Consider the following 16,993-nt stretch of genomic DNA (forward strand, 5'->3'; position numbering starts at 1 on the left):
GGTCCACATTTTCCATCACGTGTTCTTTGTGCAGCATTTTCCCATTACAGTTCATAAAACTAATTCTGGGGCTCTACTTTTGGTTTTAGTGGGGGTTTTTTTCTACAAATACCAGTTTCAGCCATTCTTCATTTATGCTTTTGTCTGAAAAGAGGTAGGGTATCAGTCTTTCATGTTTTGGAAAGTCTGATGAGTGTTATTTGCATGGACCTCCTGCATGACGGAGATTTTGGAGATGGCGTGGGGAGAGAAATACAAAATTGCAGAGTAAACCAATACCAGGCTAGTAATGTTGGGAGGATCCCCTTTCAAAGAGTAGAGTTGAATGTGTGCGCCTTATGTTTTTGATCTCTTACTGTACTCATTCCATTCCAGGCACAGTTGTTATCATAGTTGCTGTTGTTTGTATGTTATTTTAGCTTCTTTCCCAAGTAGCTATTTTGCAATTTGGGCAAAAATACAATTAAAGGTCCATCTGTTTTCAATGGTGCTAACGTCACACAGATGGGGTTGTCTATTGAAGCCATACCAGGATCCTGGCAGGTCAGATACTTCAGTAATGAACATGCTAAATATGCGACCAGTCTGATTTCATCATAACAATCCTGCATGGTGCTTGAATGTATAAATATAGTTTTACATTAAGTTAAGCTGTTGCACTTTAGCCTTGGCAGTGGTCTAAAACAATAACAGGACTTATCCACTAGTGCTTTAAGTTTCACTTGCAATTGGGACTTGTCTCATTCATGCTATGCCTATATTTCATGAGAGTGGTGCAGTTACGGTGTTATTGTTGACAAACCAAGATTTATATATGGCCAGAGAAAAATGTCTAGTATTCCTTGTGACAATTTGTCATGCTGAAGCAAAGCAATAAAGGCCTTGAGCACGCATGCATATGCAATAACATAGTATTTCTGCTAATATTCCTTTAGCTCATCCAAGCAAATTATATCATTTTCATATATTTTGTTTGTTTAGTCTAACACCTCAATCAAATGACAAGGGATGTTCTTTCAGTAAAAGAAAAAACCCTTTTCAGATTGAGTTACTAATATTACATCACTAAAAAGGCCACAGTACTTTAGAGGCCACTGCAGCTTTGAGAAACTGTGGGATTTATCACATGCTTTCATGTTCACACTCCCCGCATTAGACTAGGATAGAAGGGAAAAAAACAACAACAACAAAAATGCTGACACTGTGATTGCTCAGTTATAAATGTCAACTTCACATCGATCCCTTAAGCTGTTATAGGACTATATCCTTTAGTTAGAGAGTTATATACTACTTCTTCGAGCTTGTTTCTTGTTGAGCTCTTACAATTAACAATAATGAGTAGGAACAAAGGAGATTGTTTTTTGTAGTTGTTAGATCAAACGTTCCTACTAAACATTCAGAACAGTAAACAATGTAATGGATAAGTGTGAGACACTATGGACAGCTTTTGGAAACTATACCACCAGATGCATGTCTTTGGGAGACAGTTATGCATCTGGTCAGATCACTGATTACTTCTTAACTGCAAGGACCTATCTACTTCTCGTGCTTTCCAAGTATGCAAGCACTAACATTTCTAACACAGTTCTTTTACCCTGAAAGAAGCCTGAGGTCTCTGACCAAAACTTGTCTAATATAGGAAAATTGAGCAGCTTTGAACCTTTCTGTTTTTGATAACTACTTGGTATGCTTCCTGGAGGACAACCTGTGGGTTTGGTTTCCCAAGGTTTAATTCCTTTGATTAAATGCCAGGGCAAGATAGCTTGGCACTCAATAGGCCCTTTACCTTCCTCATATCCTCAGTTTCTTGGGCTTAAAAGCACCAATGCTCTCACCCCCCCACCCCCCCATGCTGATTGTTGTTTTCCAAGTTTACACCAATAACCTCCTTCCTGTACTTTCCCTCGTCCCTCATCCTGTTTTAGGTCAAGATGTCCTCTGTTCCTTTGCTCCGTTTATGCATTATGATTCATAACACAAGCGTGTACGTGGTACAGTACTGCGCCTCCCTCCCTTTCAGTGACCGAATGAAACTGACGGCAGGATCACAGCCTCCACAGATTAGCAATGCTCAGAGGGGGAACACAGTTGCTAGGGTAATTATGATGAGTGTTGGGCTGCCAAATACAGGATAATGCTTGGTCCTTATTATTATACTAGTGGATCAGCTCTACAAAATTGCAGCTAATTAAGGACAGGGTTCTTAGGCTGGCTCATTCAAAACAGTTAAATGACCACCATCTACAGTTAAGGTCATGATTGTCTTAGCACTTTAGGCATTTAGACATCTAAGGAGATGATTTAAAAACTGGACACTGAACTTAGTAATATGTTGTTAGAGCATTTTACTACTTTTTATTAACTTAAGGCTATTTAAACGTGTTTATCTAGCTCAAAACTGGAACATTGCATAATGGTTTATTGTGTCAGGCACTTTTCTACTGAACTGAATTTGAGAACATTGAATTTCGTGCGCTGATGGCAGTGGATAGTTGCTAAATATGTTGTCTTAATTTATATGACCCTGATTGGTGTCAGTCTCAGTCAGACCCCACAGGTTTAGTTCTTGCATAGCTAAAGCATAACTGTTTAGGTCTTCTGTGTGTTTTCCTTAAATATTTTAAATGTATCATGATCTGGGTCCAAAAATCCCTCAATTTTCAAATAACTGCCTCATATTGGCTGCATCTAGGTCCCGATGTCTGCTTTGATTGGCTCTGTGTTTATCAAAAGCTTTTGTTATGTATTTCAATTCAGCTGCTTAAAGACAACCGCTGGATTTTGATGGAGATAGAAAACAAGACACCCTCTAAAATTGGCTGACCCTTCCCAGGACTCTGTACCCTCTCTGCCCTCAGCACAGAGATATGAGGGCACTCTGACATACTTCTGAGGCATCTTTTGTTGTTGTTTCTCATGGGTAAAATCTGCCCACTGCTATTCCATGAGAACCCTCCCTGTGCTCACACACGCGCACACACACACATACTCAGAGCCAAAATCAGTCCACTGCAAAATATAGAGCGTTGCAGTTTTCTTTCACACAAATCAAATCCTGTTTACTACTGTCTGAATATCACAGCTCGGATCAGATTAGGATCTTTGCTTACAATTACAAATTTATCACAGTACCTTCATGTTTTGTTTTCAAACGGTTGACCTTACTAACTTTCATGTTGCTTTTCAGGTTAAATATATTGATTCCCACTTCATGCTGTAGGTAAGCGTCAGAGAGGAAATAAGAATTATTGTAGAGCTGCTGTTTACAGCAACATATGTTAGTGAGAAAATAATTCTGTGCAAGTACCATATGACAGAAATAGATTCGGCCTTGGGTTGGGGTTTTTTTCAGTTGCATTTTAAGTTGCAACACTCAGTTTACTCATGATATAGGTTAAGTTCTAGCAAAATATTATTGAACACTACTGTACCTTATGTCCATTTTAACTTTGGCAAACTATCTAGCCAATGACATGTGAGTAATGGTAAAAAAAATTCCCTTTTCACTATGTTCATATGCATTTAAGGATAAATGGATTAAGCAGCAGTTCAGAAATACCCACGATTGTAAGTTTCCAACCACACTACCTCATAAATGCAAATAGGGCAAAAATAGGTGTTGTTGGTCACATGTAAGTTGTCCTGTTTGGTTAATCAGTAACTTAACTAGAAGAGTGACCAGACCAGACCACCTTTGAGACCACCTTTGAGTTTTTTTCAAATTCTTATCGACAACCAGATTATTTAAAAACCTTGAGTCACACGTAGCCTCACGGTAGTTTCCTCTATATGGAAGTTATCCTGTGCCATGCTATGACTCCCTAACACCAAAGCAATGTCCTATGGCATTTGAATAATGTAGAGGGTTGAGTCGTCCATCATGGTAGATAGCTGCGTGACTGCATTCATGTGCTCGTTTGCATATACGCCTGTGTACATAAATATGTGCAGTACTCAAGATGGGCTCCATTACTTTTGCAGCAGGGTATCTCTTAACTCCTATCTTTTTAATTATTTATTTCATGAACAGTATATATATTTTGTTAGGGGTTATTGGGGCATGAATAAGCGTGTGTCACAGCCTTTTCACAATCCCTTATGAGCAAATCCCACCCCCATCCCTGACTTGCCTCCAGCAGGCCCAGCTCAGAGTTCTTCTGATAGCCATGAAGGGATTTGGGCTGGATGGGCAGACCCTGACTGGGCTGATTGCTTTGAATGGCACTGGCTAAGGCTGCCTTTGAAAGCAGGGGTGTTGATGAGCGCCTTCTCAGAAGAGCCTGTGTAGTCACTGCCTCTGGGAGGGACCCTCACTAATACCCCAGCATAAGATATACAGGAAGAGGCAAGGATCACCAGTCACCCCCAGCCATACGCACACACACACACACATACACACTTGCTTAGACAACAACAGAAAAGTACTTTCAGTGAACTTTTTGACTTTTACTTATGTTGCCTACTAGTTGATGGATCTGTAAGTCATTCAAACTAGACGATTCAGTAACTAATTTCATACACCCAAGTTACAGCAGAGTGAAGTTCTTGATATTATTTAAGTCCTTACTCGGTTTGATGGGCAGCATGCTTGACATCTTTGTATACGTGTTGAATTTTGAAACCATGCTCCAAGCCGCTTGAAGTGTTGGCAAGAAAGGATTTCCGGAAGGTGTATGTGGGCTCACTTGTTTTGTTCGCTGTTTCACCTTGTCCTTTGGCTCTCATAAAACACCTTGAACATGAGAGAAGACAAATTACAGCTTCAAATGCAGGTGTCCAAGTGCTTTTTTATCTCTTAGCAGACCCTGAGGGAACATTACCTATGTTCCACAGGGCTGGCTGTGACATGGGAGCTGTCACCTGTGAGGCCCAGGCTATTGCTCTGAACAGGGTGGCCTTCTTTCTTTGATTGCCCTGTGCCTTCGAGCAAAGAGCTCTGAACTTTGGTTTGGTTTGGACCCAACACCCCTAACCCCAGTTACCCCTTGACTTTCACCTTATTAGTAACAGGAATGTCTAGAATAAGCATACTGATAATTAACATGAAAATGCAGTATAAAGAGAGTCACGCTCATTAGGATGATTGGTGCAGGTTAGGGCATGAAGATGTATGTGCTTTTGACTACTCCTCTTTACTGAGCTCATATATATATGGAAAAATTCCTAGGTAACGCTTGTTGATGTCAGTAAACTGTGTGTCAGAGTCAGAGTTCAGGATACGTGCTTGTCTTTCACGGCAGTTGAATGGCTTCAGGCGAAACAAGCTCATTTTGTGTGAAAGAGAGAAAGAGAGAGAAGGGAAAAAGAAGTAGCAGTAAATTACTGATAAGTGACAGAGAGCAGAGCTTATCTTGTGACAGCATCAGAGTGGAATGAAGGTCTGGTGTGTGTAAGTTAACCCTTTGACACATCTTATGGTGAGGCTGAAGGTGAGTGAAACTCAGACTTAAAGATGAATAACCATGAAAAAGCATAGAGGGAAATGGGAAAGATGGCAAGAGGGGAGTGGGTGGTGCCCGCAGCACGCCTGGTTTTATTTTCAATTGCAGTTTACGATTTTTCATGGTCATGTCTCCCCTGCCTTTTCAAAATAATCGGCTGTTGGTTTTTGCAAGTCTGGCCGCCTTTCATTTTAGAGGTTTGTTTTTGAAAAGGTTGCTATTATAGCTAAATGGTTTCTCTGCTTCTCTAAACACGGCAAGGCATTAGGCTGGGCTCCGGTTTCAGGGCCTGGCTCTTAATGAGAGACCCAATCACACAGAGGGAAAACACGGATCAGCCCTGCTACACCAGACCGAACCTGTGGTTTACCTCTTGAAACATAACCACACTCCTCTGCTCTGTTTTTCCCCCTTTCTTTTTTCTTCCACCGTCGTTCCCTTCACCTCCTGTCATGATTCTTCTCTTTTACAACCGAACATGATCAAAGTTGATTGCGCAGCTGCAAAAGTCAACACAGATGTGAAAATAAATAGATTAACACAATGGCCCAAACTTGGCCTGACAGTTAGCGTGATGCTAGAAATTAGCCTTCCCTCATATGGAAAGAGAGATTTGTGCAACTTCCAAAGAAGGCCTGAAATGTCATGTAAATATTGGTATAATATTTAGCTACAAATAGAACATGTTTGTCTGCTTGATGCTAATTTGCTCTGAATTTTTCACAAGTATCAGGTGCAGTTCCCTTCATGCTTCAGGGAGAAATACTGGTCTCTTGTTCTCACTCTGTGAGATATATAAGTTCAGGTTATGATTTCTATTACACATGCTTTAGAGCTTGTGTGATGCAGGTTTCCTGTGCTAAACTTAGAAACTGCAAGCAATCTGCTAGATTTGGGTGTGCAGATGCTTCTTAGGACAGCAGGGTTAGGTGCAAAGGTAAGGATGCTACTCTGTGGTCTATATGTTGTCTTTTGCTAGCCACATAAATTGTTTGAATGTAAATGCATTTTGTGGAATCTTTGTGGAATATTGAGAACCCTATGGCTCGCCTCAACTCTTACTTGAGTGTACACAGAACTCTGCTGTATTTGCTGTTGAAGTTGTGTGTTCTGCGCTATCGACTCAGAAGACCCTGTCACTTTTCTACTGTAGCTGTGACTCCTGCAAAGCTATAGTGGAAAAGACGATGGAGAAGAAGAAGAAGAGGCAGTCAGCAGTATGCATAGTCTTCTGTCACTCTGACACTCTTCAGTCTCCTTGCAGTGGGGGCTATGATTTATGGACGAGTCTCCATGTTGTAAGAACCTGAGCAGGATCACTCACTTCTCCAAGAAGAGAGATGGGAGAGAGCAGTCTCCTCTGTCCCTGGTGCTCCTTTTACACACCTATCTTAGCTCTTCTTATTTCAGTTTCTGTTTATAGTTTTGATGGATTATAAAAAAGCAATGCCAATACCTCTTCTTTTTTCTTCTTCTTCTGTTCTCTTCCCTTTTTTCAAAGTGAGTGATTGTTAAACAGTTTATGTATTCTCTTTCTGCCTGTATGTTTATTGGAGGTAGTGAATTAGGTTTGAAACCATCACCGGAGGTTGTTTGAGAAACTTGAAAGGAAGCCCCCATAGCACAGTCCCCCTCCCTCTTTTCTCATCCCCCACCTTCACTCGCTCTCTCTTTCTCTTTCTTTTTCTGCCTCTCACTCTCTAGCACACAACCTCACACTCTCAGCACAGTTGTCACACAGTGGCGCCGCTATCTGCACATTATTAGTTATTACTTTATCGGCTCCCAAAGCTGTCAGAAGACACCCTCCTGGAATATACAGCAGGCATAAGCCATCAGTCCTCATTACGCTAGACCCGTGTGCAATTTACACCCAGCTGCCTCTCACACACCCATGTCAACATGCTAATGTGTATGTGTTTTGTGTGTGTGTGTGTGTGTGTGTGTGTGCGCACTTCTATGCAGATGACAGGGCTGCACACATATGATATGAGCACACCTTTGAGGGAATGCACTCACATGTACGAATGGAGCAAAGCTAATGTGCAACATGATAAAAGCATCCGCCGAGGCCTTTAAGTACGCGTTTGAAGAGAGCTCGGGCTTATGTTTTTTCAAGTTTAGTGCTGCTTCTTAAAACCACAAGGAGGCAGGGACAACATTGAAAAGTGCCGCTCAGGACAGCTCAAGCCCTGTTGAACACGCAGGTGTGCGGTAAAACCCCTGGAGGCACCTGGGACAGAACAGGGCCCAGCAAGTCAGACTGGGTGAGTTACTGCATTCCCAAGCAATACGCTGGAAACTAACACAAACGTCATATCACCTGAATAAGTGTGTGTGTGTGTGTGTGTGTGTAGAAGGTCGAGTTGGGGGGGGGTTGTTAAGATAAAAACACATCATATCAACATAATGAATTATGTTCTGATTCAGCCCTTGCATATTTTGCCTGAGGTGGCTGTCATGAACAGATGTACAAGTCAGTTTCTCATCATTACTGTTAGTGCTTGAGTATGAAGATTGTGCAAATCAGACCTCCTGCGCCGACATGCCATTGGATGCTTATTACACAGTCCTGTTGCCAGTGAATAATCTCTCTATCGTTTGATCTAGCAAAGTGCCCACATTAGCACTCACTAATTCCCTTGGCTGTGGGTTTGGAGACAGCACACGTTCCTGAGGCTTGCCGTCTCTCTGTAATTGTAAAGGTTGGGCCTCTGGATCCTTTTTTATTCCCACATTGTTTTCCAAAGAGGCATCATTTGGGCACACATACCTATCAGTATTTCAGTAGTCACTTTTATTCTGTTAAGATATGTGATGGGAGTAATGGAGTTGGTAGATATTGTGTAGTGACTGCTTAAGCAGTACTTTCCACAGCTGTCATCATGCGTGGTAGCCCAGCATCTTATTGAGACACTTTATGTTGGTCGTTCCTTAAACTTTATGTGCAAGAGAAAATTGATCTTATGTCCTATATCTCTGTTACGATTGTTTGTTTTAGCTTTTGGAAAGTATATATGGTGATGTAATTAATAAATAATGAATAGTTTTTTGTTTTTAAAAAAAATTAAGCTAGGCAATTTGGAGCGTGTTGGCTTGTATTTGGTTATTTGTGGATATACATATTTTGTATAGCCAGAGAATCTGTGTAGCATATTTATTTAGGAAACTTTTTGTGCATTTGTTATAAAAAAATTATAGAGGACGCACTTTTAAGAAGGGCATGAATAGTAATTTTGCAGCATGCAAGCCTTTGAAGCAACGCTTTCTCCAAATTGGATATTGTGAGAGAGAGACATGTCCCTATTTGTCTACTACTGCATTATCAAGAGAATACAGGAGTATGGATGGCCAGCAGCAACAGGAAGGATTTGCTAAGTTGCTTTTGGATAGCCGAGTCTCCATCCCACATAATGCTAAACACAATTATGCAAACAGTTTTTTCATTGAGAACAACGGAAAATAATGGCTTTAATATATGCCCTTACCTCCAGCGAGTGTTTTGTATGCAAATTAGGTGTGATTTCAGGGATGGAGAGGCGGAGTGTCTCTTGCATCCATCTTTTGTTGCCGGGTGGATTAAGGGAGATCTGTTATGGTTTGTTAACATGAGAGCTTTTGATTCGGATTGAAACGAAACCATGTGTAGAATTAGATTAAAGACAATGTGTGGTGAGTGGCGGCTCAGGCACGTACTGGACCTCACCCACCCGTACGCCAGCGCTCACCACTGTGGTCCCATTGTTTGGCCCGGCTTCTGTTGTGAAGTGGATTTTTGTCCTGTTTTTGTTCTGTAATGGGCTATAATAACTTATATAAATCATAGTGACTGAGCCGGAGCTCCTCGTTTTGGGCTTGGCATTGATGGAAGGTCTGGTTCTCCAGAGGACTAGTGAGCAGTAAGTCTTGTGTATGGTAAGGGAAAGTTTGAAAGTCAGCAGGCTTTAGGTTTGACAGTGTTGTTTTGTTGTGAAGGGAATCAACCTGAGGTTTTCTTCTGAGAAGGAAGGTCAAATAAAGAAAGAGGAAAGCTTTGATAGTGATCTACAAACAGTGTGTTAGACCAGGACAGGTGAAGATAAAATAAATATATATATGTGTGTGTATATATATATTAAAAGGAGTCGAATTTGTGTGAAATTCTTCCCTGTGTTTTGCCTCGCCTGAAGGGCTTTATTTTGACAGAATAGAGAAAAATATCGCTGCATTACAAAATCAGGCTGTTCTTATTAAAAAGAGTTCAGTAACATTATCAAAAGAAAAGAACATAAATTATATTGTTTTAAAAACTGTTCTCAAGTGGAAATGAGTGTGTTTTTTGTTGTTAACTGACCTTGGCGAAGGTGTGTGTTTGCGATAATGTGTAGAGATGATAAATGAAGGAATGGAGAATTAGTTAGATCCCTCAGTGTGTTCATTACTAGTCAGTGATGTTTTGTCAATAGGAGGACGCACATCGTCTTGTAAGCTTTGGGCGGTGCATTTACTTGCACTGCTGGGAATTGTCTGTAACCCTGTTTTACATTGAAAATAGCCCAGAGGAAAAGGGGTAAGAGGAGAGAGAGGGGGGGGATGCAAAGAGTAACCACTGATTAATTATGCACATCCCTGATTGTGACATGCTATCTGCTGCTATTAATGGCCAAGGATAATCACTCTGGATTGTAATTGCAGCCTTTGACTTCAGAACTGTACTGTGTCCAACATCAATCTTCATGTGAAACCCCACAATTTGGTGAAGAACTTCATTTGAGACTGCTGTTGGGTCTCCAACTTATTTTCAGGAAGAGAAGTGAAGTGTTAAGGAGAAGAGGGGGCAAAAGGGTGGAGGTTGCTTTAAACGGTGTCAGCCATAGACAGGCAAGTTAGAACAGGGCGCTGTGATATTACTGTACACTGCTTGAGGTTATGAAAAATAATTAGAGATCTGTGTGGTAGAAAAAAATGTGTTTTGAGGTATATGAAAGTTTTCACAGCCTTCATTGTTTGAACTTTTAATTCAGCTCTAAATGAGTGTCATTATTCTCTCTCACACATGGTATTATTGTGGAGGAAACTATATGAGAACTTGGGGGAAAGATATCACATTAAAATGTTAAATATGAGTTAATGAGAAAATACTACTCACCAAAGGATTTCAAGGCATCATCAGAACTGCCACAGAAGCGTTTTAGGTACAGTATTTGCTATGAAATGTATATCTTTAAATGTAAATGACTGTTGTAAGTCATATTCGTAATAACTCTGCCTATTAGTGGGAAAACATAAGTAAGATAAATGGAGAGTTTATTCCCCATTTTATAGAATTTCAGCAGGTTTTTTTCATTACAGACTTAAATCTTGTAAAAAAATAACAAAGTGAAGTTGAGGCTATTTTTTTTCTGCCTTGTCCAAAAGCTTCTTTGGCAGTTTGTCTAAAAGCTGAAATGAAACATAGAATGTAATTAGAGGGAAGGGAAACTTTTAAGGGGAATTTCAGGATGCCGAGCAATCGGAGCCATAAAAGCTGATTTTGCTCCCCCATCATAGAGCCTCCTGTCCAGCCAGACAGTATCGGTACACAGTGTGTAATGGGCCTCTTTTCCACCGAAATACACGTTTTAGTTTATGTGTATGTGTGTGCTTTGCTACTGTCACACCTCTGTTATACTAACCTCCTAGTGTGTGTTCCAGATCCAAGGAGAAACCACAATATACAGGCTTTCTTCTTCCAGAAAGACAGAAAAGAGAGCTTGGTGGTGAAGATTTTGCATGGTTTGTGTGCACAAAAATAACAGGTAGAAAAACAGATGGGGGGGAAGACCAGGTATGAGGATGAGGGAGAGTGGACGAGCGAAATGCATGAAAAATAGCATGAAAAAGTCTGTCCTTTGGTTCTTTCAGGCCCACTGGCGAGGCTAAACAAACAGCGAATGCTTTGGAGAGACACATTAACTGTAACTGCCCTTGATCTGGCAGTGTTTAGAGTGCTGTCGGCACGGCTAATAAACACTTCATTTAGTTTTAATGGTGCCGGCGCCTCTACGCAGCCTTCAAAAGTACCCTTTATTTGGGTCATTTACGGCTCTTCCTCGAGGAGCACCCAAGGGACGGCAGATCCAGTCCACATCACTGTCTACTGGAGCACTCCAGGCCTGGGGAAAATTAATAGGGCTATCTGGGAAAAATAAATAAGTGATGGGCTTTACCACTGCCAAACAGCCCAGAGAGCTTATTAAGGCAAAGTGAAGTGAGATCGGGCAGTAGAAGAAGAAATTTTAATATGAATTTTTCACCTTTTTATGTAGGGCAAAGCTAGTTGTTTTCTCAGTTTCATCCTTTCCCCCCTCTTTTATTCCATTTCCTTGTGCACTCTCTCTCCTGTCTTCTTCATGTCTCTGTGTTCTTCTTTGACAGTAATTGTAAACACAGCAATTATGGATTGTGCGAGACTTAATTATAGCTTGTGCAGAGCCCTGGGGGGGCTCTGGCGGAATGTTGCAGCTGATAAAAACGCCAGCTCATCAGCACCCCTCCAATGGTGGCAAGCCCCAGTGAGAGTGGACCAAAGGGAGCCGTTCCCCCAGGGCCCTCCCAGTCGAAGGACCAATTAGTATTAGGCGGGAATTAATCTTAACGGGACACAACCACTCAAACAGGTCCTCCCAAGGTGAGGAGGAATTAATGTGGTTGCCTTATTGGTTATTACTGCTGTTGTCGTTTAAGTCGTTCCCCACTCAGCGTATGAGCTTAGAAGTCTCGATAGACCAGATCGCCCTGTAGCAGACGTGTTCTTCTTCATGTGCCATACCAGGACACGAGTTGGAGGAAGCAGCTAGATTAAAAAACAAAGCAAATCAAATCAGAGGAGAAAATGTGTCATCTAATTTTTTGCTTTTCATCTTTGCTGCAGTTCCATTTATCTTTTTCTGGAAAGTCTTTTTGAGGATGGAAAATTTGACACATCAAAATTCTAGTAACTGCATCTTGTATTTAGACATCCAAAACTCAGCCCTGTTGTCAGAATTCATCAGGAGGGGGGCACGTATTGTGATCTATGCCCTGTTTCAGTATTGATTTCTGGGAAGCATGGCTCCATTAAGGTCCTGCCCGGGGGTGTGGAAGGGTCAGCAGGGGAAGTTGTGGGCTGCCGTGACCTCAGCTGTAGTTTACAATCGATTAACTCTGACTGGGAAGGGAGAAGGTCCTAGGGAAGTAAGCACAGGGCCCCACACGCGATTAGGCTACATTAGCCCTCTGGTCAGAGCTGTTCCAGAGGTTGCAGTAAGTTAATTAGCACTTTCTTATGATATCAATGATGACAGGGGTAGAGCAGCTAGCATTGATTTAGCTTTACTCTGTTTCAACCTTGGAGACTAAGCACCAAGGTACCGGATACTCCAGTCCTTCCTTTTTTTAATCCAACACAACTGGCCATGTCACTACCAGGAAGCCGTTTGTAAACAACAATCTCTTATAACCACTAATATACTACTAGTAAGGGATTTTGATAGTTTGATACTTATACATGCTAACTAAGAGGACTAGTAGGTTTTTCACCATAACACATAATGAATGCATGGAATTACATTTATGGTTTCGACAGTTTGCCAGGTTTTGCCGAGCAAGCAGGGAGTTACATTTTTTTTTTTACAATAGCCATGCAATGACTGGACTGCATGTGACAAATAAATCTTGAGAAAGAGGTTTTCCACTTTCCACCCCCACACATCTTCCTCATAATGTGTGTGTTTTCATCTGTGACTCTTTATTGTCTGCCCCATCTTTGTCATAAGAGAGCAAAAAGAGCCATCACTAATTTCTTGTTTTGTCAATTAAAGTGTAAAGGTGTCAGAAGATGATCGTCTTTGTCTCTCTCACTTACCACATAACAAACATCTCCCTGTCTCATCATGTCTCTCCAGTAATCCCTTTGTTGTTTGCCAGCCATTTTCTTTATTTGGCCTCCTACGTTGTTCTTGTCATTCTCTTTACCGCTCCATCATTCCTTCTTTCTTGCACTGCGTCTTTCACTCTCAGCTGCTGGTCTCACAGTACTCCCTTTGTTAAATGAAAGGTTTGCCAATAGATCAATCAAACTCTTTGTTCTTCCTCCTTTACAGTACACTACTCTCAATATTGTTTGTTTTACCAGCAGCTAAACTGCATTACACCTTCTTTTTCTCTTTGTCTGTAATGCTCCATCTCCGCCTGTCTGTTTTTGCTCGAGGCCCAGCCAGGCAAGTGAACAGCGACAGATGAAGAACCTTTTCTGTCAGCAGTGTTGGAGGGAATTAATCATGATTCAGTAAGTGCTCTGATGAGGATTCAAAAATCCTTGTTAGAGATAGAGCCATCAGGTGTGGCTGATCCGTCATATACTGACAGCAGCCTCAGGGGGGACAACGAGCCAAGTTTTAAACCCTATTTAGGACCCAGTCCTGCATTCAAGTGCTAGTGGTCATGAGAACATGACTTAGAATGCACCAAAAGCCAACCCACCAAACATGGAAAATGTACATTTGGAATCTAGTTGCAATTTTCAGCATTAACCAGCACAGAGTACCAACCGTGCTCAGGCTGCTTCCGGTCAATGTTGTTTTATTTTTTTTATATGTGACTTTTCTAAAGCCTATGTTGGAAGATAGGCATTGCACAAAAATGCAGCCACGTGATTTGACTTTGACAGCTCAATTTATTGCTTAGTACACTTTGGGAATTTGCTCAACACGTTGTCTAAGCGTAATTAGAATAAGAAGGATTCCTCTATCTGCAGTAACAGCCTCTCCTTTGTTGATTTTACAGTATGTACTTTGCTACAGTCAGAAAAACTTGTCTGATAAATTTAAAAACCTTAAAGTGGCACTGTAATGCGCGCACACCTAAAAATGCACATTTACGTACATAAACCATTATTAAAGTTAATGTACAATGTCACTGAGAGACTGTCAGACGCTTAACAGTGGAATTCCCCTGCAGATTAACAACTGTACTATTTGTTCATGTCTTCATGTGTCAAGGAAGTGGTTCTTCTTCTTTGTGAATACATAGCAATGTTACAGCTTTGTGAAAAATCTCTGACATGACACACTAATTAGATATGTGCTTAACCCTGAGGCCACAAAAGGCCAATGCGACAATAGATCGTGCTGATATAAATAATAAATATGTTTGAAATGTTGCAAATTATAAGTGGTCTGTTATTGAGGGAGTGTAAGTGAGGTGCTCTTTTTGTATGCACTCAGTTGAAAATTCCTCAGGATGATTTACAGCACAGCTGCAAACAGCTTGTTTAATTTGGAAGTCCAAATGAAAGCGTTTGCGGCATATTGCCATATTTTTCTTGTTAAGCAATGTTTAAGGTAGAGATAGACATTGCAGTAATTGCAGGTTTGACTGAGGGTAGGAGTGGAGTTAGCAGACATCAACACTCCCCCTGCTCTGGGAAGAAAATGAGAATAAAAAGATAATGCTGCAGATAAAGCATGAGACTGGTATGCCATTCGGTTAACTATTTCACTGTTGGGGGATTCACATGGATCCAGCTGAAGATACAAAGTAGACTCAAAGTACAATGGGAAACATTTGAGCAGAAGATAAACAAGGACGCGAAAGAAAAAAAAAGTAACTGGGACAGAAATTAAGAATGAGGACACATCAGCTCGTAATAGCGGTAGCATAACAAACACAAGCCAAAATTAGTCTCCCACAATAAACTGACAGGGATATAAAAACAAGCCTGCGTACATGTTGTGAGATTATAATGAGGCATTGATTGTTTGTCCTCAATTTCCATTTCAGTTCCCTCTCAAATTGAAGGCAGACACTTGTAAACATCCATACCTATGTCTTTGTTGTTCTCATTATCTTTTCTTTTTACTTTTCCCAAACATGATTGAACTAGAAGATCTAGATTAGAGGGCCAGTGTGACTTCCTGTTTGCAAAAGTACTTCCTGTTTTTTTTTTGACCATGTTCTAGTCGTCTTTGCTCAGGCTGCTGTTTATCGCCTGTGTGTATGCAACCATCTGAATGTTGGAGCTGAGGTCTTCTGGGATGTTTGTTTGTGCTGTCTTTTATTATGCCATTTTTTTTAACTGCCATTGTGGCAAGACAGGAATGTGCCATTGCTTGTTGTAGGCTGCTAGAGGGAGAAGGCCCAATTACCTGGGGTCCCAGTGCCTGGCTGCAGTTGTAGTCGGGCTGTGTGCGTGTTGGGTTTGTTCTGGTGAGCAGCTGTCCCGGGCCCCACTGGCAGTGATGGCAGGGGATGGTTACGGCTACGGCAGTGACAGCGAGAAAAAGGAAAAAGCAGACAGGCTCGTGCGCTGCCTCCTTGGTACTACTCAGCGGCAAGCACTCCCTGTCTGGCTCCTCACCACTTTTAACGGCTGTCTGATGTTGTAAAATCTCGAATGTGATGCTGCGATTGAAGTAGTATGCATTTCTCCCAGTTTACACAGTATGTGTGGCCAATTAGAGCTGGGGTTATGAGGCTGATGTATGGATTATAGTCTATTATTTCTTCTTCCCTAATGTTGACCATTAACTGCTGTGTCATTAGTTACTTTACCAACTGTGGTGGCAGTCCAGGAAGGCACACAGTCTGTCACACATATTATAATATGGGTACATGGAATGGGATACAGGAATGTGCTTGCAAAATGGTGACAGTATTCTGAGGGATTTTGGAAAAACCAGAAACCACATTAAATGACTGAAAAGCATAATAGCTAGTGCATCGATTATGTGATTAAACTAACTACGGGTCTCTTAAAACCGTGCTTTGAATTTGTTGAGGATTGCAGAGACGCTCAGTTTAACCATGAAACAAATGTATGAATTGTGAGGTTTTCTTAGAGCAGCTGCAGCCTATACAATAGCACATCTTGTGTTATTTCACTGTGACCAGTATTGTGTGTGACGCAGCACTGACTTGCTGTCTGTCTGTCTCATATCCAGTGTGGCGGGCATAGTGAGCAGTGTCTAATGGAGCCTCTGATGAATAATGAGTCCATACACTGGTAATGTTCTGTGCCGAGTAACGGCTGCATTGGTTTCTGTCCTGTTAACTCCACTGGTGTAAGATTGATTGTGCTGTGCTCTGCAGTCATACAAAGACACTTCATTGCTTGGCAATGAAAATAAAGCTTCTCCCACTGAAATGAAGAGCAATGGGACTAGGGCCACAGAGGCAGACCAGCACGAGGCCTAGAAACGACTACAGCCCCATGTCACTAGCATGAGTGAGTGACACACCATGAAATAGGCATCGCTCCAATAAGACTAATTTGTTTACACATTGCTTTCTGCTAATTGAGGTGTGGCAGAATTTATTTTTGCCTCAGTTGAAATGAACCTAAGTCACCCTGATTAGGCCACTCACTGTACTTAGAGATCCTCCACCAAGACTCTCCTTCAAATTACACTTGACACTGTGAAGAAACATCTAATAGAAGTGTGTAATGGGCTCTGATGACAAACTACACGGTTGGAAGACCATGTAATCTCCCCGCAATTAATTAAAGTGCGGCCTGTGTATGTGTGTGTTAGCAGTTTTCTTTTTTTTTAATG

At 41.3% G+C, this 16,993-nt stretch overlaps 2 protein-coding genes across 5 annotated transcripts in view; one reads left to right on the plus strand and one right to left on the minus strand.

Moving 5' to 3' along the window:
• The window catches only part of LOC309711759 (uncharacterized protein), an 80,743-nt gene extending 76,201 nt beyond the window's left edge, over window positions 1-4,542 (minus strand). The window contains exon 1 of the transcript XR_014278093.1: window positions 4,531-4,542. The gene's annotated coding sequence lies outside the window, so the exon portion shown is untranslated. The remainder of the gene's footprint in view (window positions 1-4,530) is intronic.
• Window positions 1-16,993, plus strand: part of fto (FTO alpha-ketoglutarate dependent dioxygenase) — a 114,725-nt gene that overhangs the window by 69,164 nt on the left and 28,568 nt on the right. The gene's annotated exons all lie outside the window — the stretch shown is intronic.

Source organism: Aulonocara stuartgranti (assembly GCF_965226115.1).
Source record: "Aulonocara stuartgranti genome assembly, chromosome: 1".
NCBI classification, from domain to species: Eukaryota; Metazoa; Chordata; class Actinopteri; order Cichliformes; family Cichlidae; genus Aulonocara; species Aulonocara stuartgranti.